General features: G+C 44.9%; 2 protein-coding genes and 2 non-coding genes across 10 annotated transcripts in view; 2 read left to right on the forward strand and 2 right to left on the reverse strand.

Moving 5' to 3' along the window:
* MDM4 (MDM4 regulator of p53) overlaps positions 1–3,874 on the reverse strand; it is a 36,837-nt gene extending 32,963 nt beyond the window's left edge. For 2 of the 5 annotated variants that reach the window (XM_036909676.2, XM_036909677.2), the window contains exon 1: positions 3,733–3,871. The gene's annotated coding sequence lies outside the window, so the exon portion shown is untranslated. Of the gene's footprint in view, positions 1–3,732 lie in introns of all 5 variants that reach the window. The other 3 variants (XM_036909681.2, XM_036909679.2, XR_005029707.2) reach the window with 2 other exon arrangements.
* Positions 3,875–10,090: 6,216 nt separating this feature from the next.
* TRNAK-UUU (transfer RNA lysine (anticodon UUU)) lies at positions 10,091–10,163 on the forward strand. The gene has a single exon. It is a non-coding gene; the product is annotated as a tRNA-Lys (tRNA).
* Positions 10,164–10,435: 272 nt separating this feature from the next.
* On the reverse strand, positions 10,436–10,508 carry TRNAK-UUU (transfer RNA lysine (anticodon UUU)). Its single transcript has one exon. It is a non-coding gene; the product is annotated as a tRNA-Lys (tRNA).
* Positions 10,509–16,990: 6,482 nt separating this feature from the next.
* PIK3C2B (phosphatidylinositol-4-phosphate 3-kinase catalytic subunit type 2 beta) overlaps positions 16,991–27,837 on the forward strand; it is a 59,548-nt gene continuing 48,701 nt past the window's right edge. For 2 of the 3 annotated variants that reach the window (XM_036909672.2, XM_057508083.1), the window contains exon 1: positions 16,998–17,725. The gene's annotated coding sequence lies outside the window, so the exon portion shown is untranslated. Of the gene's footprint in view, positions 17,726–27,837 lie in introns of all 3 variants that reach the window. The other variant, XR_005029704.2, reaches the window with a different exon arrangement.

A 27,837-nucleotide genomic window follows, 5' to 3' on the forward strand; every position in this document is an offset into this window, starting at 1 on the left:
AAGATACACACAGAGCTGGTGCCTTAGCACCCTGTCAGGCTATCCACTTGCGCTGTCTTCCCCATTTCCCAGACCACTGGCACAGTGATCTTTCTGTTTCTCAAACAGAGCCTTTGCACCTTGTTTCTTTATTTGGAGCATCGTGAGTTTTGTACAATGACTCATCCTAGACCTTCCAACCTCAGGTTAAACATCACCTCTTCAACATCATTAATAGATGCTAAAACCACTCACGTGAATGGCTGGGAGAGGGAGGATTTTAAAACACATGGAACAGGCTTACAGCACTCAACCCACTGACCAAACTTATCCCTAAGAAAGGGCCATTCACACATCATGTACTTCCGATGTGAAGCAATAGGAAGCACCCAGTACTTCCTTTGAAATACTCTTAACCCAAAGAAAAATCCAAATCTGATCAAGCTTCTAGATCTAACTACTAACTACATGTCTGTAAGAAAAATGGACGGTAGAGAAGTAAGCAAGCAATACTAAAAAGCAGGTAATTAACCAATCCAGAATGTAGGAATTTCTACAGGACCTCTGCTCTGTGGGATATGGGTGAGTGGGGAGACTCTTACAGACACTTAAAACACATAAACCTAATACAATGTGTGGACCTCACTCAAGTCCTGATTCAAAAAAGCCATCTGTAAAATGTCATTTTTTCCTAAACAATCAGGAAATCTTGATGTACTATGTATTAGATACTATTAATAAACTGTTAATTGTAGTAGAAAGGCACTGTGATAATTTTAAAATCCTGACCTGACAAGAGATACATCCTAAGATATTTAAAGGTAAAATGACACTTTCTGTGACACACTTTTAAATGCTTCATTTAAAAGAAAAAAAAAATACTGAATTAAAACAGCATGTTTTAATTACTTTATTGAATGATACACACAAATGTGGAATAAATTATAAAAATTTTGTGTTTATTGTATCTTGAAAACACTAGTACGCTTGGAAAATATCCCAATTATATTTTTAAAAATTGCTATCAGTAATCTGCACTGCTTTGACTCTCTGGAGATGTGTTTCTTTCCAGCTAATAATAAACATAGGGATGAGATAGGGAGCTAAAAACAATTTGCCTGCTTTTAAATGAATGAGAAGAAAACTCCTTTTTGCAGTTTGCTTGCTCTCAAAAGGACTCTCACTCAAGAGAGATGTACTTATTAGAAGAGAAGCCAATTTCACTTCATTCCACAACACAACAGAACTAGGAATACGCCAGGGCAGGTGAAGACACCCTGTTTTTTAGGGCATTTCAAAAGTGAGGAACTATCTTACATGGGCCTGTAGAGCTCATGCAGTAAGGATTCCATTTCTAGAAACTCACCCCCTCACTGGGTATACATGTACATAAGCTTTTACGATCTGTCTCCAACTCACTCTCTATTCCTTCTTGGCATTCTTCTCCAAGTCTCCAAGCAGCACCCACCATGATGAACTCAGTTTCTTGAATCTGCCTAGCCTTTTTACCACTCACCTCACAATGTTTTTAGTACTGAGTTTTTTCAAACTTCAACTTATATCACAGTTGGTCTTACTTCCTCCCCTCCATTAACAAGATAGAACTGAAGATAAAAGTAACAAAATTTTGTTCTGTGGAATCGTTTCTGTCATTGAAAACAGCCCGCATTTAACATAATTAAGTACCATGTGTCAGGTACTCTTTAAAGCACTTTATATACCAGAGTTGATTTAACTCTTACAGAGGCCTTATGAGGTAGATATATCATGGTCCTTATTTTCAGAAGAGAAAACTGAGGCAGAGAAGAAGATAACTTGCCCAAAATCAAAGTCTTAGAGTCCAAGCACTCTGGTTGCAGAGCTCTTAACCATTACCCCTCCGGTGTACTGGGTCATAATATAAAAGTTGTTTTCTACTGGGGGAGTCAAAGATAAAAAAGTTTGAAAGCCACTGCCTTAGCACCTGTCCTATCTACTCTTGTATGCTATTTTCTATTCTGGAAAACTCTTATTCTCCCACCCAGGTCAGAAGTCACTTCCGTGGTCAAGATTTTTCTAACCCTCCAACAGAAGCTAATGACACCAGAGCACCTCTACTAAAACACTTAACATATTATATTTACGTTTTTCTGTGCACTCTCCTGGACTGAAACCACAGACAGCAGAACAGTCTTACTCATCTATCAATGATGAAGGTGTGGTATTCACCCTACATTTAGTCCAAGGGACTCCTACCCCTCATCTTCAAATCTCTACCTTTAAAGACAACTGTGATTTTAAACGTAAAATAAAAACTTGTCAGAAGTTAGCATAATTAATCATTCTAATCAATTCTTTAAAACCCCAAGGACCTCTATTAAACAATGATACTCAGTCAACTATATACTTTAGAGTAATCAAAACAACTTCTTCCTTTTAAAAAATAAGCTACTATTCAGACACTGTTTTAGTCCTTACTAGGTCTGCTACACACCTACAGAAGTGAATTGTGTACAGGAGAATATACTCCAGCACAGTTTGCAAAACAAGCAACATGCCAGGAAACAACCTAAAAACCCATCAATGGGAAACTGGTTAAAGCAGCCATTGTACAACCCCATAGTGCAATACTAAGCAAGCCTTTAAAGGGAAGTATTATTTGTATACATACAGAAAGCTGTCCCTGATTACTACCTGGAAAACTTCAGGTGCAGAACAATACATACAAAAGGATCAACTGTTGCTTTAAAATGTGACTATGTAAAAAAATCAGGAGATATAACATCAAGCAGTTAACAGCAGCTAAGGAAAGGACCGGTCAGGGATGACGGTCAGTAGTTAACTTTACACACTTCGGTACTGTGTGCATTTTTTAACAACAGGCACACACTTCCTTGTTTTTAAAAACTATTAGAAATGATCCTGACCAGTACTGTGGAACAAAATATTGTGAAATAAATACTTTTAAACTAAATTACCTTTTCATATCAGGAATGTGTAAAAGGGTGGGGCCTAACTTAAACTGAGATGTAGTCATACTTAACACCAAAGGTACTAAACATCTTTGACAGATACTTGTTCCGCCTGCGAACATCCCAAGACAAGAAGCTTCCTAACACAGAGCTTTCCTGTGTTCACAAGAGTTTTTCCTGTGGCAAAAACTGCAGCATTTTTCTCCCGGTCTCCCTTTAAAACAGTGTTTTCAAACTTTAGGGTGTACAAGAATCAGTTCGGAGGCATGCTGATTAAAATACGTATTCCCGAGCCCCACCTCCTGATACTGTTTGGGGAGGTCTGGGTGTGGCCCCCAAACGAGCATTTTTCAAATAAGCGCTCAAGTTCTTCTGAAACGGAAGGGCCGCAGCCTTGAAAATGACTGTCTTAAAAACTTGAGCACCTCTGTCATTTTCCTGCCTCCCTCCGTCCGCTCCTTCCTCCCAACTGCCTCAGCATTCCTCAAAACTTCGCGCCCAGTGAAACATCGTCGATCCGACTACTTTCATTTGAGGTTAGTACCCTGTTGGCCACGCTGCTTCCCGTCAGTCTACTTCCATTTTTAGCTTCCGCGGGTCCTCACCTTCTAACCCTTCCCCCACAGCCCTTCTTCCGCCCGGCGCGGCCTTCCCAACGCCGCCACCCGTGCCGCAAGCCCCTCCCGCCCGGTACCCCGGCTTCGGGCCCGCACGACTGGCCGCACCGCCGCCGGCTCCCCGTCCCCCCGCACCCCCGCCTCCAGCCCCCGGCTCCCCCCACTACGAAACCCAAGAGCCACACCTCACGGCCGCTCCATGAGTCGCTCCCCCGCCGAGCCCGGGGGGGAGGGGGCGTCAGACGCAGTCCCTAAGGCCCCAGCGGCATTTTGAAAAGGCGAGCAATGAGGACGCAATTTCCGGCCTCCCAACCCTTCTCTCACAAGAACTTCCGGTGAGGTTTCCGGAAACCATAGATGAGTCAGCTGGCGCGCTAGAGAGCTAGAAAGGCTGAGCACCCCTACCATAGAGTAGATCCCAAATGGGGAGAGTCGCAGCTCCTGAACAAGGGAGAGTTGGGAGGATTCAAGAGGGAAGGTTTCAGGAAATCTTAGAGTCTTGAGATGCTTACAGACGTGTCCTAGGAGATCAAAACGCGGGAAGGGGGGAAACCTAAGGGCATAATCAGAGGCGGCCTTCAGCTTTCCAGGAAAATGCCACTCCCTGTTCCTCCGTGTTAACTTGCTCATTCTCACTGCCCCAGAGGAGGCTGGAAAGAAGAAAAAGCATCCTAGTGTTGTCGTCAATTGGGGGAGATAAGACTAGTCTATACACAAATAACTACAAGATACGTGGTAAATGTTAAAAGACAGGTGCAAAGAACAATGAAATGGAGCTAATTGGGAGCGCAATCCGGTCATCTAGTCTCTCCCAACATGGAAGTGCCTTCAGGGAACCTCTCAGGCTGGCTGTCTTCAACCTCTGCTGTTGCCAAATGGCATTACTTCTCCCTAATACTTCATTTATTTCAGGATGATTCCAAACGTTAGCGGATTTTCTGAGTTGAAACACGTTACTTTGCACTTTCTATTGGTTTCAGTTCTGCACTTGGGAGAACAGTAAGGCTTCATTCTTTCCAATACGAATACTACTCGGTTATTTGAAGACAGCTGCTATGTCCCATCCCAAACCCTCTCCCTTGTTCTTCTGCAGGCTAAAAATCCCCTCAGTAGCCTACAGCTATTTATTTGTCATGGCTTCTGGCCACTTTGGTCGCTATCTTCTGAACAAGTACCTGTTTGTCCTGCTTAAAATGTGGCTCCCGGAGCTAAATACAGACCCATGCAAAATAAAATGGGGCAATGACCTCCTTCAATTTGCACATTGCACTTTGCTCTATTTATGGCGTAACCTCGCGTATAGCTGGGAGATCCAGCGTTCTGTAAATGAACTGAAGAATTAATTCCCTTTTCACAGTTGCTCCCAAAGAGTTTCAAGTCAGCAACCACCTCTCAAAATAAAATAGGGAGGAAGGACTGTGACCCACTATCAATGATTTCTCCTCTTTTTGTGAAATTTTATTTTTTTTAATTCCAAACAAGAATTTGACTTGTGTCTTTTCTATTCTATCTGGTTAGTTGAGGTTCCTTCGTACTGTCTCCTGGACACTTGGAATTATCCTGTCATGCAGTTCGGTTTGTTTTAAGATCAGTCAACATTTGTTGAACCCCTACTCTGTGCCAAGCACCAACCTAGAGGATTCCAAAACAACTAACACGAGGATCTGTCCAGTGGAGGAGTCAGGCTGTCCAGATAAGGAGAATGTGGTAAGTGCAGTGGCTGATGAGCTAGTTAGTATTGCCTGGAAGGACAAGAGAGATTAGCTCTGTGACTTTTGCATTTTGCAAAATTTTGATCAACATATTTAATTTGTCTTCATTTAAGGCTTTAATTAAATGGATTAAGAATTGAGCTTTTCCCCTCATCTTTGACAGTGATTCATAATTAATCATTCATCTTCCAGTGTTGTTCTTAAACCAGCAATGATCCCACCTAATCGTGGTCAACATCTGGCAACATTTCTCTGTCCTTCCCAAGGAGTTCATAAAACTTCATCAAATGACTCGCTATAATGAAAATAAACCTTAACTATAGTATTTCTCCTACCAGTCAAGTAACCTTACCAAAAAAGAAAATGAAATTTGGCCTTGTAAGGTCACAGCTGACTCAGTGATTATCACTTCCTTCTCTAAGAACTGTACTCACAAACCCTCTTTTTAATAAGGAGGCAGGAAATCTGGGTTTAGTCTAGCTATTTCTACAAACCAGAAAGTTACACAGTTCTTCAGTTTCCCAATCTGTTAAAAAAAAAAAAGACTGACTGAGATGATTTTTCTAAGGCCCCTAATAGTTCTAAAGGAATTAGAAGTACATGTTTTTGGACAATAACCTTTCTGTAAAAATTATAAGGAACTACTTCACACATACAAAAAGGAATAAAAAAGAATATAATCTTCTTTTCTCCACCACTCTTCCTAAAGAACAATACCAATTTTTTTAAAGTGCCTTCTCCTATAACATCTCTCTCTCCTTCAACTCCAGAGGAAACCATTATTCTGAGTTTGGAATTTACCCCGCCATACATTTATGTAGACTTTTAGAATTTACATGTGTATATATTCCTTAAAAATATTTTACATTTAAAAAAAATTTATAAACAGCACTGTGTGTATAAATCTACATTTTTGCTCATCATTGTGAAGTCAACTTGTAGTTTTAGTTAATTTTCAATATTGTAATAGTACTGTTGTACAATAATATATTGAATTGTGTAATTGTATAATGAATTGTTATATAACAAATGTATTAGTTTTTGAGGACTGCCCTAACAAAATGCCACAAAGTAGGCGACTTAAACAATGGAAATTTGTTTTCTCACACTTCTGAGTGCTTGAAATACAAGAACAAGGGGTTGGTAGATCTGATTTCTTCTGCTGTATCTTCCCTTGGCTTGCAGATGACCACCTTCTCACTGTGTCCTCACATGTTTATCCCCCAATCTGTGCCTTGTGTGAGTCCTAACCTCTTCTTCTTATAAAGACACCAGTTATATTGGATCAGGACCCACCCATAGGACCTTATTTTAACTTAATCACCTCTGAAACTGCCTATCTTCAAACAGTCACATTCTGAGGTCCTGGGGGTTAGGACTTCAACATACAGATTTAGGGGGATACAATTCATCCCATAACAGTAATGAGCACACCACAATTTTTAAGTTTATCTCCTCCTTTAATAAATATTTAGGTGTTTCCAGTTGCCTGCTGTTACAAACAACACTACTGTCAACATTCCTTTACTTGCCTTTTTGGGCACCCTAGGAAGTGGAATTATTGGGTTACATACACATTGCCAACTTTATTAGATGATGACAGAGTGCTCCAAAGTGACTGTAGAAGTATACAGAGCTGACAGGTGTGTATAAGAATTCCGTTGTTAATCCTTAGTATTGTCAGATTATTTTTTTAAAAATCTGAAAAGTGGGCAATGGATTCTCATGATAGTTTGATTTATACATCCATGATTTATTAGTAGGGTTGAGTATTTTTTCATATTTGTTGACTATAGTCACTCATCTATGAATTGCCTGTTTGTATCTTTTGCCCATTTTTCTGTTGGTTTGTCTTTTTCTTATTGATTTGTAGTTCTGTCTGTAATCTGAATATTAATTCTTCTTGATTATATATACTGCAAATAGCATGTTCAAATCTATGTATTGTTTTCACTTTCTGAATGTTGCCTTTCAATGAATAGAAGTTTTTTTAATGAGATCAAAGTTTTAAATTATTTTCTTTGTTTCACTGCTTTTTTTTGTATTTTATTTAAGAGATTCTTTCCTGGTTTTGGTTCATAATGATGCTCTTATATATTTTCTACTAAAAGTTCTAAAGATTTCCTTTTCACATTTAGGCCTTTATCTCACTGGAATTGATTTTTGTGCATGTTGTAACATGGGATCCAATTTCATTTTTTCAGTTTGCATAATAAATGTATGGCTGTGATATTTAATCTAAAAACTGAATGTGAGCAACAGTCTCTCAAATTAATCTTTCCTTCCCATGAAACATAATCACTGAAGGTTTTGTACAAAAGGTATCATCTGAGTGGGCCTTCAGAAATGAATGGGATTTCAAGAGGCAGAGATGAGAAAAGTCATTTGAAAAGACATGACATAAATAATGAGGTGATGAAAGGGATGAGGAATTAGAATACACAGTCTTAAAACTGAGAAGAGTTCACTTGGGTTGAAGGGTTGGTGACTGTTCAGAAGATTGGCATTGTATTGAATCACACTGTCTGATATAACAGCCACCAGCCATATGTAGCTTCAAATGTGGCTAGTCCAAATTGAGATGTACTGTAAGTGTAAAATACACATCAGATTTCAAAGACTTAGGAAAAAATGTAAAATATCTCGCTAGTAATGTTTTATATTGATTACATATCAAAACGATAATATTTTAGATATATTGGGTTGAATAAAATATGGTATTAAATTAATTCACCTGTTTCTTTTTACTTTTTTTAACGTGGCTACTAGAAAATTGTAAATTACATAGGTGGTTTACATTACGTTACTGTTAAGTGCACTGGTATGGAATGTTAGCAAAGTAGGCTGGGGCCAAATTGCGGAGGATTTTGAATGCTGCTATTAAAAGTTCTGAGTGGTTATTCAGTAAGTATTAGGGAAGAATCAAAGGGTTTTGAGCAAAGAAAAGGCAGTCTAATATTCCTAATTTGATGACTCAGCATCCCATCTACACACAATTTTATATTTTAGCCAATTTTGCCATTAGTTCCGGGTAGATCCTCTGGTGATATGATTCCTATAAAGAATACTTAATAACATAGCCCCTGTTATTGTTTTTATTGTAACATGAATGGAGCAAATTGAATGTGTGCTCCTTCTAGTGGGAAATGGAAACAAAATGGATGAATTGGATGAGCCAAACCTTTAATTAAAAGTTCTCCATTGCTTGGGGATAAAGTTATTCTTTCTGCCCAGAATTGTTGTCATCAATTGATGACATCCCACTGTTAGCATCTTTCAAAATTCTCTACCTCTTCCACCACTCCAGTCAAATACAGCATGGTGAGTATAATAAATAATACTGTATTGCATATTTAAGTTTGTAAGAGAGTAGATCTTGAAAGTTCTCATCACAAGAAAAAATTTGGGACTCTGTGGTGGCAGATATTAACTAGACTTACTGTGTGATCATTTCACAACATACGCAAATATCAAATTGTTATGTTGTACATCTCAAACTAACATAATGTTGTATGTCAGTTATACCTCAATAAAAATTAACTAATTTAAAAAATATGTTAAGCATTTGTTGAAGGGTGGATAAGTGTCAGAGAATAATAGAGCAGAATCCATAGAGTCTGTTCTTGAACATTTTGCCATTAAGTCTCTGTGTGACTTCATGAATGTTTATTACTTGTCAGACATACTTCTAAACAATTTTTATAACCCATCTTATTTCATTCTCACAGTCACCTATTGTCCCAAGACACAGAGAAGTAGCTTGCTCAAGATCACACAGTGGTAGTAAAGATTCAACAGGGGCACCTAACTTCAATCCAGGCTTTATGTGCAAGCATTTATCCTTTAAAAACAAGATTGATCTGAAATATTTCCTAACTTAACAATACTTTGCCCAAGTTGTATTCTATAACATGATTATTAACGGCTGTATAACATTCCACATTAAGGCTGTCCCATAATTTATACAGCCAGTTGTCATTTCAAGTGTTTTCCAGCTAAAATGCAGTGACCATCTCTCCTGTAATCGGGTCTTTTTGTACATCCTTGACCATTTATTTAGGACAGCTTCCGGAATTAAGGGAAAGTAACATGAGCTAACAAGACTTCTTCTTCCCTGTCCCACGCTAAACCTCACCATGGGTGATGCTTCAAGGCCAGCCCTGGAGCCGGCAGCAGCGCTCATTACTGAGGCTGAGGAAGAGCGGAGCCTCAAGGCCAAGGTCAATAAAATCTCTCCCTGCCGGCTTGTTCTGCGTTCCTGTCTCTCGTGCCTGGTAGGGCTTTGTACCCAAAGGAGAACAAGCTGGTGACCACCTCCAGGGTTTGCGTCACTTGACATTACTTGAACGCCTTCAAGGGAGTCACAGGACAATCTCACTATCCCTCTGCAGGGTCCTTTCTCCTGCATTGTACTACACAGGGCAATCCAGTAGCTTCAGAACAGCGTATTTGTCTTCTCGTTTAGTCTTTCTCTTTCTGTGTCTCTTTTTTTCCTGTCGGGTAGGTTTAGAACTAATATCCACACTATTATTAATAGTAAAATAGACGTAATGACGCTACAGCGCTTCCAAAATGGTGTTATGTCGCGTTCTCCTAATCCTGGATCTATCAAATTACGAAAGAAGGCTACCTGATGAATTTATTGTGTATGTAAATATCTCTCAATTTTTAATTAGCTGCTAATGCTGATGAAAAGTGGATGATTTAGGTCTGTTTTTCTTTGGCTCGGGAATCCCGAACTTTTGAGTTTCAAAATGCGAGCAGGAGTCGATTACAGAAGGTGCCGCATTCTTATGTAAGATGTAGTAGAAAGGCGATTTTCTCCAAAAGGGCCCGGATAGCTCAGTCGGTAGAGCATCAGACTTTTAATCTGAGGGTCCAGGGTTCAAGTCCCTGTTCGGGCGCTCCTCTTTAAGTTTTCACGTGATTTTTCCTTGGATTTGAAGTAATCGTAAAAAACAAATTCCTTCTCGGTAGGGTACTACCGTGCAAAACCGTCATAGCCAAGAAAGCAAGCGACTTTGCGTAGTCATTTTTCTCCCCGGAGAGTATGTTTATCTAGCATATTTTGGAATCAAAGGAAAATGAAATGAATTGAATTGAAAACAGAAGTACGTTTCCACATTAAGATTCTCATATAAAATTTGTGGTCCAAGTGAGAATACAAAAGCAAAGACGCCCGAACAGGGACTTGAACCCTGGACCCTCAGATTAAAAGTCTGATGCTCTACCGACTGAGCTATCCGGGCGCTCTTCTAGGCGGTTTCTCTTCAATATACTTGATATAATTCTAATAAATTGCTTTCCTATGAAGTTCAATTTAGATTTTGACCAGATCTAAAAGTTCTTTTCCTCCGTGCAAGATAAAGAAAAAACAAAACACTCGCTCGCTTCTATATTTTCTCCATTTACTTGAGACATATGTTCAAGTTCTTTTATATCTCATATTTGATAAATTCCCAATATATACTAAACTCTCTAAAACTAAATGGTAGTAAATTACAGAAAAATGGGCAACCAAGAGGAATAACAAAAATTCTGACATAGAGTTGCACTATTTGTATTACAATTCTTCCATCTTCTATCACCTCCCTGATAGGATCTCTTAATTTTAGTTATTCTACAGATCCAGTTTACAGTAATTTTCCCTTTAACAAAATACACATTTCCCTTCACTAGATGATGTAGCTGTTTGATAGTCCTTGGCACAAAAGAAGGAAAGACACATTTGATTTATCAACAGAAGAGCTAATATAGGAAAACAGGAGTGACTGTGGAAAGGTGGGTTCCTGAAAACGATCTGAAGACTGAAGAACAGACCACCTACACCTGGGGAAGAAGAGAAGACCAGCCAGAGAAGGGGAAAGTGACAGAGCTACCATCGATGGGAAAGCTGTGTTCAAATTTAATTTAGGAGAAAGGGAACTTAGACCTTTGTGGAGAAAGCAAAGGTTCCTGTGGCCAGGATTCTCACCTGGCCGTGGTCGACTGGCTCACTACACACGTGTGGGCAATGCGTTGTTATTGGCTCTATGTAAAGAGCTCCACCCAGTGCTCTGGGCTACACGGTGGCACGGCTGCACCGCTGCAGGAGAGCAGAGACTGGACTGAGACGGCTTGCAGAGGCCCAGAGGCCCAGAGGCAGAGACCGGCTTGCTGCGTGCAGACTCGCTCTGAGTGGAGGGGATTCTAGTGATTGATCTGCCACCGTGGGAATAAAGTTGGGTATAAACCCTTTCACCACAAGAACATTCCATTGTCATTTTTCGGTCTCATTGAATCCATACCGAACTTGCCTGGGGCTGAAACCCATTGACAAGACAACTTTCATTTAGATTTTGATTGAATATTTGCCTTTCCCTCTGTTTCAGGCAAGGTGCAGTTTTTAAGTCAGATTCACAAAATGAATCCTTCTAAAGCAGTATTAGTGTACACTAATGAAAGGAACATGGAGTTTTAAGAATCAGAATCTGTGGATCAGTCTATTTTTTTCCTAAAATCAGTTCCATCAACCCTGACGCATAGGGTGTGGAATACAGGATTACAAAATTTCAAAGACTGATAAGGGAATTCATTTTTGTTTCTGGGAACTTGAGGCTTCTGAACACAATGAACAACAAAATAGCTCAGCCTCAGTTAGGGGAATTTCTTTCCTACAATTGTTTGATTCTTTTAAAACAATGACCAACAAATTGGGTGATCCTGAACAGGCCTGTGTTTCCACATCTATAAATTGAGGGAAATTGGTTAGATGACTTGTAAAATACATAAAGTGTTTCCATTCTATTACTTTTCCCACTGTGAATGAGTTTAGAAAGAACAGATTCAAAATGCAACAGGAAGGAATGATTTAACTGAACAAATATTTATTGATCATCTATTATGGTTTAGGTTCTATGCTACCTGCAGAGATGGAGATACGCAGAACATGGATCCTGCTCACAGTCTAGGATAGAAGGTAGACATTTAAGCAAACAATTTTAACAAAGTAATAAATACAGTAGTAAGAATTCAAGTATAGAGTGGCAGGAGGTAAACATGGACAGAAAGGCAGGGATTATAAAATGAGGGTGGGAGCCCTTGAGTTTTCAGCAAGAAAAAGACATGATCAGAGGTAAGTTTACACAAGCAACTGTCAGAGATGTACAGAAGAAATTGTAATGAACCAGACAGACATTCATTTATTTAATGAGACATTTCTTGAGCACTCACTGTGTCAGATGTGGAAAAACCTCTTGCTTTGTTTTTACGAATGAAATGTGGAAATATATTATACCTCACTGTTTTTTTTTTTAAGGAAGGGAAATGGTATCCGTCCAGTGTCCTCAAAGGGGCAAGAATAAAGGGGGTTTCAAGGTCTTCTTCCTGCCCAGTGGCTTTGTTGCATCATAATCCCTTGCTGTCAGGATAATAAACCAGCTGTTTAAAGTTAAACAGATTGAATGGGATTAACTCATCAAGTTGTTTATTGAGCACCTACTATTTCCACGACGAGGAAGCTAGGCACAGTGGGAAGGAAAATGGTTAAGTCTGACAGGAAAGTGGGGAGTGCAAGCTGTGTTTGGGGGATGATAAATAAATTAATCTGGCTGGCATGGAGAGAGGCAGTGCCAGACTGAAGAGAGCTGACCAGGTTTATTTCAGGCTGAGAATAATTTTGTCATATAGGCAATAGCAAAGTTTGAAAATTGAATTGAAAGTTTGTCTTGTTAACATTTCAAAGTCCCACCTGAGGTACAGTGAACTGAATCTGCTTTTTTGTTGTTGCATTACAAACACCACCAGCAGGAGTTTTGTACCTTATTCAGCAGGCAGTCTTCCGGATTGCTTCTTCAAGCTTCTGACGTCACATAGACTGTTGACCTTAGGCCTCCCGCTAGAGGGCAATGTAACACCACATATTTTATATTTGGAGGCCCTCCTCCCCACTCCATTTTTGTAACTTCATTTCCCCCACTAATTTTTAAAGGAATACTTTTTACCCTTCTCATCATCAGCCTTAGAAAACCACCATCAACTCTGTAACAGAGCTGGAAACAGCTGTGGAGCAAGAAAGATTTATCTTGGCCCACAAGCTTTGCCTCACTTGGTTGCACCCTGCAGCCATAACTGTTTTCACAGGAATTGGGGGGCACCTACATGGATGGGGAAGTCTTGTCTTCCTCCTCCAGAGAGACCCACAGTGGTACATAGCCGGGTATCTAGTGCAAGGATAGTTGTGAGTTGAACATAATTGTGTTAAAGAGCCAGAAAGCACATGTCCAGTAGCTAGAATTTTAGAAAGGTTTAATGTGAAGATGCTTTCCCGGGGCTCCCCAAACCAGCGCCTGGTGTGGCTGCCTCCTCCCTCATCACCAGGTAGAGCCTTTGGAGCTGAGACCATTGCCAGGTACTGGGAAGATGCATGGTACAGAGAAGTTATTTGGGGAAGTCCCCTTTGGTGTTTGTGACGTAAAAACTCCAAACTGAGAGCAGCCTGAGTTTCTGGTGAGCCCGCCCGCTGGTCTCCCACCACCCTCCTCTCTGAAAGCACAGAGGGGCTTGCAGCCCAAGATTCTTGCACAGCAGCAAGAGCTCGGACACTGAGATAAGTACTCCCTGAACAAGGCAGTCATCAAATGTCCTGGGTCATTGAAAAGGTATAAGGGAGAAGCAGGACTGATTTCAAAGCCAGTTAGGATCAATAGGTTTGAAGAAGTCAACCTAATTACCAAATATTTACTGAATACCTCCCCTACCTCTCCAATATCCATTCATCTTTCATAGATGGTAGTCTATGAAGAAAGTCTTTTGAAGGATTTTTAAATGAAAATGGTACAAATATTGCCTTTTTCCATTTTAGCCCAATTTGTTTTATAGATTAGCCCCAGCCAAGAGCTGAACACAGAGAAAACATATATAAACAGATTCAATTACCTCCTCCTCCCATTCATTTCAATCGCTTGCTCCCTGACCAAGTTCTTGTTTTTCATCACTGAAATCTTAACTTCTCAAACTCTCCATTGTCTAATCCTGTCATTGTCTCTCTTCCAACAAACTAAAGCCACGCCTTCATTCATTTTCTCATTCTCCAAGTATTTATTGAGTACCAGCTTTGAATCAGGCAATGAATTAGGCCTAGGAATTCAAAGATAAACCCAGCAGAGATTTCCTTGTCCTTAAGGAATTTATAGGCTAGTTATTCTCCTCTTCTGTCTCCTCCTCAATCCAGAAAAATAGCAAACAAGCAGTTATAACACTCCGTGATTAGTGTTAAAATCTGGGCAACTATTAGGTGTGCCTAGACATCCTTAGGGGCTTCTTTAGGGAAGCTTCTTGGGAAACGAATTGCAGGGTGTATTAGTTGTTATTGCTGCTGTAACAAATTACTACAAATTTAATGGACTAAAAAACACAGTTATTATCTGATAGTTCTGCAGATCAGAAGCCCACCAAAGGCCCCACTGGGTGAAAATCAAGGGGGTGAAGGTGCCTGGGATATTTTTGAAGGGAAGGGTGCACAAGCAGATGCATTCGTCAATTGGTAAACTCATGATTGTTCCCCAGTGCCCGCGCCTAGTCTTACTATGGTCCCTCAGTTAATGAATGCCACCCCTTGCCGCCAGTTCCTAAGGCACTAGTGGGGACTAATTCCAGATTCCTCCCCCTCTCTGGTTCTCTCCATTCAATACATTGTGGAATATTATTTATTTGACTGCCTAACTCTCTCTTGTATCTCTCCTTTCCTATTTTCCCCACTGCCAGAGCCCCAGCACAGTTTTGAGATTTTCTGACCTTGCACTCTCAATGTAGCCATGGCCCCCTTGTTGAGCTCTCCGCCTATAGTCCTAACCTGACAGGAAGCAAATGACACACTCCAATTTAAAGAGACAATTTACAAAGAGTCGACAGGATATAGAGCAGCACAAGGAGCAGTGTGCAATACACAGGCCAGCAGGTAGGGGAGTTTCCAGTCCCAGGCCCAGAAAGTCAAAGGAAGTGGGTGATTTTTCTGGGTTAAGAAAGGAGGAAAAGGGAAAGTGAGGAAGAGGGAGAGGGAATCACCTGGAGGGGGCTAGCCCACAGTGACCCCAAAGGGAAGAACCCTGAGGAATAAATACCCAGACTTCCTTGACCTCCCTCCTCCCAACCCCGCCATGGCTCCCCATTGGCCAACCCCTACTAGGAAGCTACAGGGCTGGAGGTGGATCAAAGGGAAGACATACAGTGCACCTTCCAAGTCCTCCTGTGTCATATGCCTGAAAGTGTTTTCTGACCAGATCACTCCCAGCTCCACCCGTCTACACATTGGGTTCCTGTTAGCTACAGGATGAAATCTAAACTTTTGACATGCCCTGGTTTCTCTTAAAAGGCAAATTTTTCCCCCTACTGACCTGCATCATAAAGCCTTTGACATGATTCTCAACCCAACAGCCCAGGCCTATTTCCTGTTAGACTTTTCACTCCATCAACAGTGATGGCTCCTGATACTCTTTTCTCAGGCTTCTGAGCTTAGCCTTATGACAGGCACAGAGTAGGCTGCCATAAATAGTAGTACTGTGAACAAGCAGTGAGGGAAGGAGGGAATGCATGCGTGTTTTTGTCCCCCGAGGCTGTTGAGGATCAGGAATAGGATTGTATACACATTATGATATGTGTGCAGAGCAGGCTGTCTGGTCATCAAAATGGTTCATTTTATATCCTCTCATTTGATTTTCATGACAGCCCCGAGTGGTCAGTGGAGTGGACTACCCAAGGTCACACTGCCGTGGGGAGAGAGAAGAAACATGAGCAAGGCCTCCCTCTCTTGGGCTTCTTTTCCCCTTTTCTCATGCACCCTGCAATCACGGGTCCTTTGCACTTGGCTGGATTTATCTTGCAGGAGAACAAAACAAGGTCCCCAGAAATCCTTTGACTTGTGAACTTTATATGGCTTTCTCCCCTACGTAGTACTTCCCCTGGTTATTCAGATTCCTTTCCCAACAGTCCTCTCCTTGAGTTCTGAAAGCCTCTCCCAACTCTGTGAATCCAGGAATTGTGTTGGGTTCGTTGTGCAGTTTCATATTGAGGACAATTTAAAAGCCCCATATCTTGTTTAAAAGACCTTTCTGATACTTCTGTATTTTTTTTTTTAAACTCAGTGAACCCAAGACAGACCGGAATAGTAGCATTTTAACAAACACTTCCTTGACCTCAGGGAAGGGGAAGGATGGCAGTCAGAAGCCTGACTGGGGAGTCCTGGGCATCTGAGGGAGGTGCAGGTCTCCAGACCCCCCGATACCTGAAGGGGATTGCAGAGGAGGGAAGGTGAGCATCAGGTGTTGATCTTCCAGCCTACCAAGTAAGACAGGGGTGCCGTGGTGAGAACAGGATTCGGTACTGAGGGAAATGTATTTTGAGATCTGAGAGCATAGTTACTATGCAAACCTGATGCAAATGAGGACCTGGCCAACGACTGGTGTCTTCTGGGTGGAAGCTTTAGGAAAATTCCTCTAGAGACCACTGCTCAAAGACAGGCACTGGGGGTCAGAATGTTAAATATAACCTACTGTATGCAAGAAGTTTTTCCTACCGTCGTTGGGTTGGAGGACCCTCTACTTTCCCTCCCCCACGGGTCGTTGATTGCTATTCCCTGGGGCTCAGGTCGGACGAGCCGCTCCAGCGAACAGGAAAACGAATGAGGTTGAGGGTGCAAAGCGCGGAGACAGCTCCTCCCAGCCCCACCTCCGCCCTCAAGGTAGGGGCTCTTCCAGACTTCGCTGTCTTAACCGTGGGGGGAATTCCTCAAACCGAGAGCTGGATCTCGAAACGCAGTCATTTCCAGCCCAGTGATGTGGCTTCCTCTGCCACAGAGCACAGGGTTCCAGCAGGGAAAGGCAAGGACGGTCTGCAAAAGCCCTCGCCCAAGTGGGAAGTGGAAATGCCGGCTCCCGGCTTCCTGAAGCACAACTAGACACCAGCGCGTTTCTCTCCCCCCGCGGGCCGGCAGGGCGGGCGGGGAGGCGAGCGGAGCGGAGGGGAGGGGAGTGCGGTCAGGGCTCCGCGCCCGCCCCGCCCTCCGCCCGCGGCCGACCGGGCGCTGCGGGCTGGAGCCGGCGGCCCGGCGCTCCCCGTCCCGGCAGGGTCTGGCTGAGCCGCGCGTCGCCGTGCAGTGCGCCGGGTCTCCGGGAGATGGCTTCTCGCCTCTCGCCCGCTGCTCCCGCTATTGTCTCGCCCGGGGCTGCCTGACCGTGGGGCCGGCGCACGCTCTCGGCCGAGAGGACGTTCTCCGCTCCAAGCTGGTCCTCGCGCCTCTTCTGCCTCCCCGCTGCCCCGGGGATCCGGGCCCGGCGCCGGCCGCTGGTAGCCCGAGCGGGGAGCGGTCCGCGCGGAGGAGGTGTGCGGCCGGCTGGCGCGGGTGCGGAGACGCCGGGGCTGCGGAGCACGGACCCCGCGCCGCGGAGTACAAGACACGTCGGGTCTCGCAGGAAAGCCTTGGCGAGCACAGGTAGGACGCGCCGCCGGGGAGAGCCCCAGGCCGGGGGCTGCAGACTGCCCGCGGAGGGGAGGGAGCCGAGGTCAAGGGGCTCTCCCTCCAACATGGCAACAGCCGAGGTGCAACAATGGAAGGAGTCGCGGGTTCCCGGCCGCTGGCTGAGCCGCGGAGCCGTGGGCGCCAGAGCTCCGGCCCGCGGTGCCCAGCAGGTTGCCGACCCCACCGCCACCCCACTCTCGCAGTTTCGGGGGTTCTTGGGCCCCCGGGTGTCCCCGTCCCACCCCGTTCCCACACTTCCTGGCTCACAGCTGCAAAGCGATCTGAACCAGCCAATGGTTTCGGGGTTCGTTCGGTTAAAATGAGAAATATAACACAAAACCTGCCCAGAAGTGGGGGTGGGGGGTGCTTTCTCTTGTAGTGGGTGAAAAGTCAGCACATGGCCTGGGAAGTATATACATTTTTTTAGCCAGACGAATGGCAGACTTGGCTTCTCCCTTATAAGGACACCGCAGCAAAAGGAGACCCTGCGGGAGACGGAGAGGGACCCGGACCCTCAGCTTGAGCTCCTGGGGCCTCAAGGGAGGCGCTGCTCTCCGGGCCTGTGCTCTCATTTGCAGCTCCCCACAGCGGCGGCTTTGATGTTGGGGAGCGATCGCAGCAGCAAGCCCAAGGGAGGCTGCCAAGCTGGGGTGAGGTGGGGTAGGGTGGGGAGCCCCAGGGGCTTGGCGGGCTCCTGGGCTCTGGGAAGAGGTTACCAAATGTATGAGATTCGTTAGTGTACACACCCGAGTTGGCTGAGAGAGAGAGAGAGAGAGAATGTGTGTATGTGTGTGTGTGTGTGTTGTTGTTGTGTGTGTGTGTTGATGTGTGTAAGCAATCTGCTATTGCTCTTGCTCCCTAAGGCCAGCTTTCTCTCCTTCCATCTCTGCCCCCGTATGGGGTCTTCGTAGCTTCCCTGCCCCAGTCCCACCAGCCATGCCTAGGATGGAATCTCTATTGTCTCCCACTGCCCTGGTATTTTTTTCTCAATGCTGTTGGGGAATTTTGTACCCTGGGCTGGCTGGTCCCAGCATGGCACCAGATTCCTCAGCACAGCTACCCAGCCTCCCAGAAGTAGGCCAGCACTGCCCCTCCTTCTCTTTCTAAACTACCTGACTGCGATGTAGCCAAGCAGATGTAAGCAATTTGCACTGAATTCCAACCCCGTATCGGTCGCCGAATGAGAACTTATCCTATTGCTGCACTAGGCCTTGGAAAGATATTGGAAGAGAAATGGTCCAGGGGGTGGTAAACCTGATCCCCAAATGATGTTCCCCCTCCCACTCCCAATACTAGCTGTGGATCCCAGAGAAAAGAGGTTATAAGGCTTCTGAACTGCAGCTCCTGCAGAGCCTGGCGGTCTCATCTGGGGTTGTGTCAATGGAAAAATTAAGTCGAGGCACATTTTATAGCTCTGCCTCACAGCCAGTGTCTGAGGAGATGGTGGCTCTGAGCCGGAGCCACAGACTGAAGCCATGGCTGCTTCTCCTTTGGCCTTTGGGTGAGCCCAAGGTTTTATTTCCATGGCTCTGAATTTACTGCTGAGTGTGCATGGGTGTGTGTGTGTGAATTTGATCAAGCTCTCAGCCCTGGCCAGAACAGAGCTTGTCCATCTCCCTCTCCCTGGAAGCAAGGGTGAGGGAGGGCCAGGGGGTGTGCTGGGGTGAGGAAGGCTCGGTTTACCTGGGGCCTCAGGCTTGTCCCTCAGTAGCTCCTTTAGATAATAGCCCACTGGCCTGGAGTGCCTGTGGTCTTTGCCTTGATGAGGTGGTATCCAGTAGATACCCTACACTCTTGAGGAGCTGTGGTCTCCTCTCTGTGCACTCCTCACCCCACCTGGGCCTGGCACATTGCAGATATCTAATGTGTATTGTCCCTCAGCCTGGACAGCCCTTCCCTGGGCCAGCAGGGAGAAAAATGAGATATTCTCTTTGAGGAAAATGAGATGTTCCCTTGGAGATTTGTAACTGGCCATAAACTTCAGGCTTCTCATACTCCCAGGATGTGAACTTGGCCATGATAATGAAGAGTAGTAGAGAAAACCGTGGGTGGGTTCGGTGTCCAGGTGGGGAGGGGGGCTGGCTTTGAAGTCCTGGTGTGACTTGCTTCCTAGCTTTGGGAGCATAGACAACTTGTGAACTTGCCTAAGACCTAGTTTGCATATCTGTAAAATGGGAACAAATAATACTTTGGCTCTAAGGATTATTTTAAGGATAAAATACACTACTGCTTACCATGAACTGAAAAAAATACTGTATGCAAAAACATTCTGAAAACTGCCAAGTACTGTACAAATGTGGGTTATTCATCCTAAGTTTCGCCTTGGTGACAAGTTAGGGAGAGCTAGTGGGGATCAGGGGAGAGGTGGGAGGAAAGGGATATGGAATAGAGAATGTTCTGGAACCTTTCCTTTCTGGCTGAGGAAAGAGTGATGTGATGATTCCATGGTAACTACTCCTTGGGTATTTCTCCTTAAATAGGGTTGTTATGATGGGAACTGGGAGAAAAGGAAAGGCTGCTAAGGCTATTTGTAGGGAATTAGGGAGAGACATACAGCCCCCCAAAGGCTGGCTACTGTCAATAGTCAGAATAGTGCTGAGCAGACAAATCATATAATAACTAACACTTACTGGTGTCCCCAGCTGGTAAATGACAGCAGGGAGATTTGAAGCAGGCAATGTCACTCCATACCCTGTGCTGGTGACCTCAGTGCTGCTATCAGAACAGGGGCCTGGGAGGACAAATTTCCCCCACCTAGCCCCAGGTGCCTCCTTAATTCCCAGTTTTCTGAGGTCAAGCCACATGTATGTGAATTCCTTAGCTTCCTGCCTTACTGGCCTTTCTTTGCTTTCTCATTCAGATTCCTACCTTCAGTGTAAAGAGAAGACCAGGGATAATCAAATTAATTTTGCTACCTTCTGGGCAACTCCTACTAAGAGGTTTGGGATTTGGGGGTCCCTGGGAGAATTGAGGCAAAGCTTTTGTTTGGTATTTCTATATCTGCTCTATGTTGCATCTCTTTAATAAAATGAAAGGAGACTCTTCTTGCATTTCCTGTGGTCACATAAAGCTTTAGAACTGGAAAGGACCTTGGAGATCATTTCCCTGAGAAGTGACTCTCCCAGGGTCACAAGGGTACTAGCAGCGCTGGAACTTGTTTGTCCCACAGATCACAATGTGACCAATGGAAAGGTGTCCTTCCGCACTTTAGAACTGAATTCGACCCTGTCAGTGGCTTCATTGTTGGGAAATTCTCTTCTCAGAATATTAGTGATGGGATTCACTCATCGCAAAAACAGATTAAAGACACCAAAAACACCATTTGTGCTTTGGGGCAGAGCCTCAAAGTATGGAGAAGGAAGAGGACAGGGATTCCCAGTGGTCCTAAAGCGGGATACACAACATGGGGCTGCAGGGGTCTTTAACAACCACTCCTTCCTCTTCCACAGAACTCGCTGTAAGAGGCTCCATAGTATTTCAAAGAGAAGCCAAGATCATTTGACTGTTTGGTAGCTTTTCCTTTCACCGTAACTGTATCACTCTTTCTTGAAAACATTCAACTCTCTTCCTCATGGACCTTTCTCTCTTAACCCTAGCCAACCCTAGTCACTGAGATTGTCTCCTGGGCAAAGGTCTTTTCTTCTCAGCAGCTCTGACTATGTTTTCTGCCTTCTTCAGGGCTTCTGTCCTAGAGGTTAGACTCCACTGCATCTCCTCTCCCGTCCCTGTACTCTGCCCACAGTGGGTGGAGGTGGGTGCCCACTGAACCAGGCCCATGAGGAGTAAACTGGCCTGGAGGCATTCTCTGTAGCCCTGTCTTTCTCTCTCAGTCTAGTCGGTTCCCTTGGCAGCAAACCCAGAAGCACAGGGAGAGGGGAAGAGCAGAGAAGCAAGGAGATCCCATTATAAAGAATTACAACCGTTTGCTTTGCTAGGTAGAAGGGATAGATAGAAGCTCTTCTTGTCTCAGGTCTCAGACTCACCTAGAACCCAGAGAAGAGTCCTGGGGAGCCCTTCCACTGCCAAGACATCTAGCCGGAGCCCCACTTTTCTGAAAGCCGAAGGTCTGTCAGAAGGACTTGCCATACTGCTTCCAAAGGGTAAGGGAAGTTAAAGTGACCAGGAGCACAGAGTGCGTTTAATTCTGATCAAGTAAGGAGAGATTGTTTGCAAATCAGATACTGTGGGCACCTGGGAGAGGGTAACTGTATTTTCCCTCAAAATATTATAGCCGTGATGTCAGATTTCCACTCTAGATTTCCTCAAAAAGTCAGTTTTTTTGTTTGTTTGTTTTTAACTTAAAGAAAAGATAGATGCCATTCCCAGACAAGAGACTTTGAAAGATAGAGTGGTCCCAGAGTGCTGACAAATTGTCTAATGTGTGATATTGACTCTGCTGTTGCAGATGATCCCAACCAGGGAGGCAAGAAGGAACCACTTGAGCAAAAAGTTCAAGTACCGAGAAAGGCGGGTGATGGAGAAGAATAGCCACGGGGCTTCTGTCCAGCCATAGCTTCTCAAACATATCTCAATCCCCGCTCCCGCTGCCCTTGCGGGAAAGGATAATGAGGAAATTGTCTCTTCCCCTTTTACAGATGGGAGAACTGAGATTTAGATTAGGTTTGAATTCAAGCTAAGCTTAAGAAACATGCCTAAGATTGTACAACTAACTAGGGAAGAGCCACCGTTGGAATCTTGGCCAGGATACCTCTACAGCCTGTATTCCCTCTGTGCTGTGCTAAAAAGAAAAAGATAGATCCTGAGAAAAAAACGTCAACAATGTGCAAGTTCTGAATGAGATGGGGTGTCCCCAAGAGCCAGATGACAATAGAACTGGTTCTCAAAGTCGCCTGTGGGAGAAGATATTGTCACAACGGGACGCAGGTCTGTCAGATAATATTTAAAAAGAATTCCTTCATGCCACAAATGTTTTTCGAGGGCTTCGTCATGAAGTTGGGTATTTTCAAATACCAGGACAGAGAACCTCCCAGAGCTTACTGTTTGCTGAGTGGGGAATGCAGAAATCAGTAGACTATAGTGGGGAAGTATGGATGCTTTGAGAACTCACAAGTGTGGGGCTTTTGGGGTGGTCAGACTTCCTGAAAGAAATTCGGAGTTAGCTGAGGTCTGAGCAGTGAGTACAAGTTGGAGTGCAGGGAAAGGTGAAGTGAATGGCAAAAGGTGAGGTGTAAGTAGTTTAATCTGGCCAGAGCCACTGTAGTTTTAATTTTCTCTTTGATTCATCCCTTCATTCACGTACTGGGCACTGAGTGTACACAATATACATGCTGTTCTTCCCAGTGCTCAGGACCACATCCCTGTCCTTCTGTAGTTAATGCTATAGGACAACTTGGTTCGCTGAGAATAAATTAAACTGAGCTTCTTTATTTTACCAACAGGATTCAATACTGGTAGATCAGGGAATTATTTTTAGCTATAATCTGACTGAATTTAAGGAAAGTTGGAGAAAGATTCTTGTGATATTCCTATGGATAATATAGAATGGAGACAAAATGAGTTAATTAATGGCTGGTTAGTTGTTCATTCAACAAGAATACCTTCAGTGCCTCTGTTCATTCGTTCTTACATTCATTCATTCTCAACTGAGGGTCCGTATAATTTCAGCACGTGCTTGAGTGTGGCTCTGGAGCCAGAGTCCATAGGTTCAAAGCCCTGGCTCTCTCATGTACTACTTCTTTGACCTTGGAAAGTTATTCAACTTATCAATGTTTCCATTTCCTCCTGTAGATGATGGGAAGATACAGTACTAGGGAAAAAAATGCAGTTGTAAAAATGAAATGGGCTCATTAATGAGCTACCTAGATCAGGACTTGATGCATGGCAAGGGTTTAGTAAATGGTGATTGTTAGAATTATTTTATCATCCTTCAATAGCAAGTTTGTGCTAAACCCTAGGGATATAAACCTCAATTCAATATGGACCCTGACCTTGAGGCAACCACTTGTGCACCGAAACATTCCTGTGAATGGAGACGCTTTTTATGGAGTGGGGTAATCCTATAAGCTTAATAGTAGTCAGGTGTTAGATGGCTGCCCCAAGAGGTGATATAATCTTTAGGCAGCATCTCCCTGAAGTACGGAAGCTAGAACCAGAGTGTTTAATAGTTTGGGGCCCTCTAAACTCAGAATATAATAAATACTATTAGGTATCAACCTGGAAAAATCAATTACAATTTTGTCCTCCTCATCCAGCCTCAGAATCTCTGATCCTATAACAGGGAGTTGTTAACTCTCTCCTTGGATTGGTCCAACCACCCTCAGAATGCAGTGTTTAACAGCTCTGTCCTGTGTAAAATGAAACACTGTGCTGAGCCTGGTGGGGAAGACAGATAAATCAGAGGGCATTTCTATTCTTAAGATCAATGGGCTTATGTCTGCAAAAGTGCTTTGTAACTATAAAGCACTTGCATGGATCAAAGTCTATTATTCTAATCACAAGTAGGGATAATACAAAACAATAAAAATGCAGTAGGACACATCACAAATTTTAGAGATGTTCGAAAGACAGCAAAGTCACTTTCAGTCACAGGAGACGAGAGAAGGCTCTGAGTGGAAGAGCAGGCATTTGTAGAGGGCAAGCCAGAGAGTATTCCAGAAGGCCCTGGTGTGAGTAGAGGTTTGTGGGGAAACTTGAGGCCTTGGGGACAGTTAATGACCATCAGCATTTGGGGGGCATGCAGGAGACTGGGCTGGGACTCAGGGTGGGGAGTCCTGAGTATCTGATAAGAACAGGGAGAGACAGAAACCTTTTCCTAAGAAGAGTGACATGGGAGTTACGCTGCAGGGCTATCCTGGCCATGGGGAGGTCAGCAGGAGACATAGACTAGGTAGGAGGCTGTTTCCATTGTTCAGGCAAGAGGAAGAAATAATTTTTTGATGCCCGATATGTGTTTTCTATAGGGTATTTCACTTTAGGAGGCTGTTTCCATTGTTCAGGCAAGAGGAAGAAATAATTTTTTGATGCCCGATATGTGTTTTCTATAGGGTATTCCACTTAAAGTAATCCAAGCTTGGAAAGGATGGGCGCCTTTGAGAGCAACTAGAAGAGGAAGGCTGGGGGATTTCCTTCCCTGGAGGACTGTGAGAATGGGCACGATAGGCTGGTGTGGCTCCATCTGGAAAGAGCACTGGAGTGGGAGCCTGGGACCTGCTTCTAGTCCCCCTGCTGCCACTGACCAGCTATGTGACTTCAGACAAATCATTTCTCCCCTCTTTCTGCAAAACTGTGGGCCGTTTTTTTCCCGCTTTTGTATTTATTTGCTTGCTTTTTGAGTGCCTCGGGAGGGTGAAGAAGTGTTTTGAGGTGTACCAGAATAATCACCAATATCAGCTGGTAGAAGGTGATGTGCCTGGGTCTCCATGGCAGGATGGGGAAAAGACTGAATTTCAGCCTCAGACAAGTTTCAGCTTAAATGTTGATTCCATCCTTACTGGTTGTGTGGCCTTGGGCAAGTTACTCAATCCCTTTCCTGTTTTCTAGTTTCCTCATCCGTTGAATAAGGATAATAATATCCACATTTAAAGATTGTTGTGAAGCTTCAACAAGACAATACCTGCCACAAAATACCAGAGGGAAACGAGGCCTGTTTCCTTCCATTTCTGTGCTGCTCATTTTCACCTGGCTTCTCCCCACCTCTCCCTTGTCTTTCCCTTTCACCAAAACAAAGTGTGATACTCTTATGACCATCAGGACAGTGGACATATCCCTGAAGGTAGTAATTGACAGACTTCGTGGTGGTGTTGACATACATCATAAAGGTATCTAGCAAGGTGTCTATGGGAGGTTAGCCTCGATGTGCCTGTGCATGTGCTGAAACCCTGTCTGTGTCTATCCAGCTGCAAACAATACCAGCTAATCCCTTCTGAGAATGGCCTCTGACTATTGCTACCCTGGTATACCCTGAGGGAAGGTCACATGGGCCAGGGACCCATGGAGGCTGATGGGATGTGAGTGGGCTACACTATGCCAGGTGGGCAGCTGGTCCACCTCTCTTCTCTGTGGCCTCTCCGCTGGGTATAGACTTGGGCTCTGTCTTAGGAGCCCTCTGTCTCCCTTGGGACCTTCCTGTACATACTGGGGCTTAAGAGAAAGAAAAGCATCAGGGCATGTCAGAGCAATGCCAAACGGAACTGACATGATTCCTTGCTCTACTCCCCCACCTGCTACGTCACTTCCTACTTAGAAAATAAGTCTTCTAGACCCATCCATGCATGGAGATGCAAAATGGTTGTTTCAACACCATCAAAGTGAATGTGTAGTTCTTCTGTCCCAGATGCCAGGGCGACCATTTTAATCTTTCATGTCACACACACAACATCAGAGTGTTAAGGAGACAGTGGGAGTAAAAGAAGTAAGGAGAGATGGAAAGGGTTGGCCTGCGAAGGCTTCCAAGGATCTTGAGTTATAGTGGAAAGAGGAGAGAGAAAGCAGGAGAAAGAGAAGGCGCCTTCAGCAGCACCTGGCTTTGGAGACCCTGAGAGTCAGGTGGGACAGGGACCAGGGCATGGGGAGCCACACCAGGTGCCAGTCCACGCAGGTGAGTGGGGCTGAGGACTCTGGACCTACCACCAGGGCAGCGGGAGGGGTGGCCAGGCTGGTGTGGGAGACCTGGTGCGGGTACCCTGCCATCTGGCACCATCAGGACCCCTGCCTGCTGCCCCTTCCCGGTTCCCCCAGCCAGGAGTCCCCTTCCCTGTGGTTTGGAGATTCTGAGGCCATCTCTGGGAGGCTCTGGGTGCTCAGTGCCCTCTCAGGGCCCTGCATCCCAAGTGGGACTTCTCCTTTGGCCTGAGTAAGATCTTCCCTGGGTCAGTGTCCTTGGCTGGCCCCCAGCAGGATGTCCTTCCGGCCTGCTGCCAGGGGAGGGGAGTGGAACTGCGTGACAATTGGGGACAGCCTGGTGGCCGCCTGGGTCAGGCTGGGCTCACAGTAGACCAGGCTGGGAATTGGAGGGATCCGTGACCTACTGCCTGGCAGGCAGCACTGCGTTCTGGAGAGAGGGCCGGGAGATTCTTGGGGCTCGGGAGCAGAGACCAGAGGAGGCCATGGAGAGGCACCCTGCCTACTCTTCGATGGATTTTTCCCAGGCCACTGGAAATTTCCCCTACCACTTCCAGAATTGGCTGGGTTGGGCACCCCTCTTCTCAGACTCTGCTTTTTAAATGCAAAGGACCCTGGGGGGAAATAACACCCTGGCTTCTAACACTCCTGTGTAAGTTAGTAAGAGATGTTTGGTGGTGGTGGTTGTGTGTGTGTGTTTTCTGGGCTAAAAGATGGGGTCTGCTTGAGAGCTGGCTCCCCTTTTCCCCACCCTGGTCTGTGGGGACCCCAGGGCTTCTCCACTTTGCCCTGATTTAGGAAACAACTGGCCACCCCTGGGGCCTGCCAGCAACTAGGTGGCCTTGGGGCAAAGCCCTCCTGGGCTTTTCAGCCTGGGGTCCCTTTCCCAGCATTCTTGTTCCCTGGTGCTCTGGCGGCCTGGGCCTGCCCGCAGCACGCTGGAATGTGGACAGGGAAGCGCCTGCTTGGGAAGACCAGAGCTGCCCCTGGAGCTGAGAAGTCTTTCCGGGTTCAGCCTTCCATCTGCTTTTCTCAGACTTCTTTACCAGTGACACTGAGATTGTGACCTATGGTATCGAGGCCAGCTTCCTCTTGTCTCCTGTCCTTAGGGAGCTGATGAGGGAGTGTATAAGAAGGGTGTAGGTGGTGGGGGTGTAGGGTGTCTGGGAAGATATGGGGGAGAGGACAGGGCACTTTGTCAGGTGTGGGGCTGTGGGACGTATGCTGGGTACGGAGGTGGGGGGGAGGGGTAAGGGTGTGCATGGAGTGTGTGGGGTGTATGGGTGTGTGTGGGGTGGGAGGGGTCTCAAGGGTATAGGGGTGTGCACAGGGAAGGGAGTGGGTGTGGGGTAAGCAGTGCGTGTGTGGTGGATATGTAGGGGATGGTGTGGGGGTCTGTGATTGACGTGATCACCATGACTTGGGGTCCCTGAGAAGGATTATAGACTGTCTTGACTCGGGGAGTTAGCATTAATCAAAGGTATTCTTTATTATCAGACCACATG

Source organism: Manis pentadactyla, chromosome 9 (assembly GCF_030020395.1).
Source record: "Manis pentadactyla isolate mManPen7 chromosome 9, mManPen7.hap1, whole genome shotgun sequence".
NCBI classification, from domain to species: Eukaryota; Metazoa; Chordata; class Mammalia; order Pholidota; family Manidae; genus Manis; species Manis pentadactyla.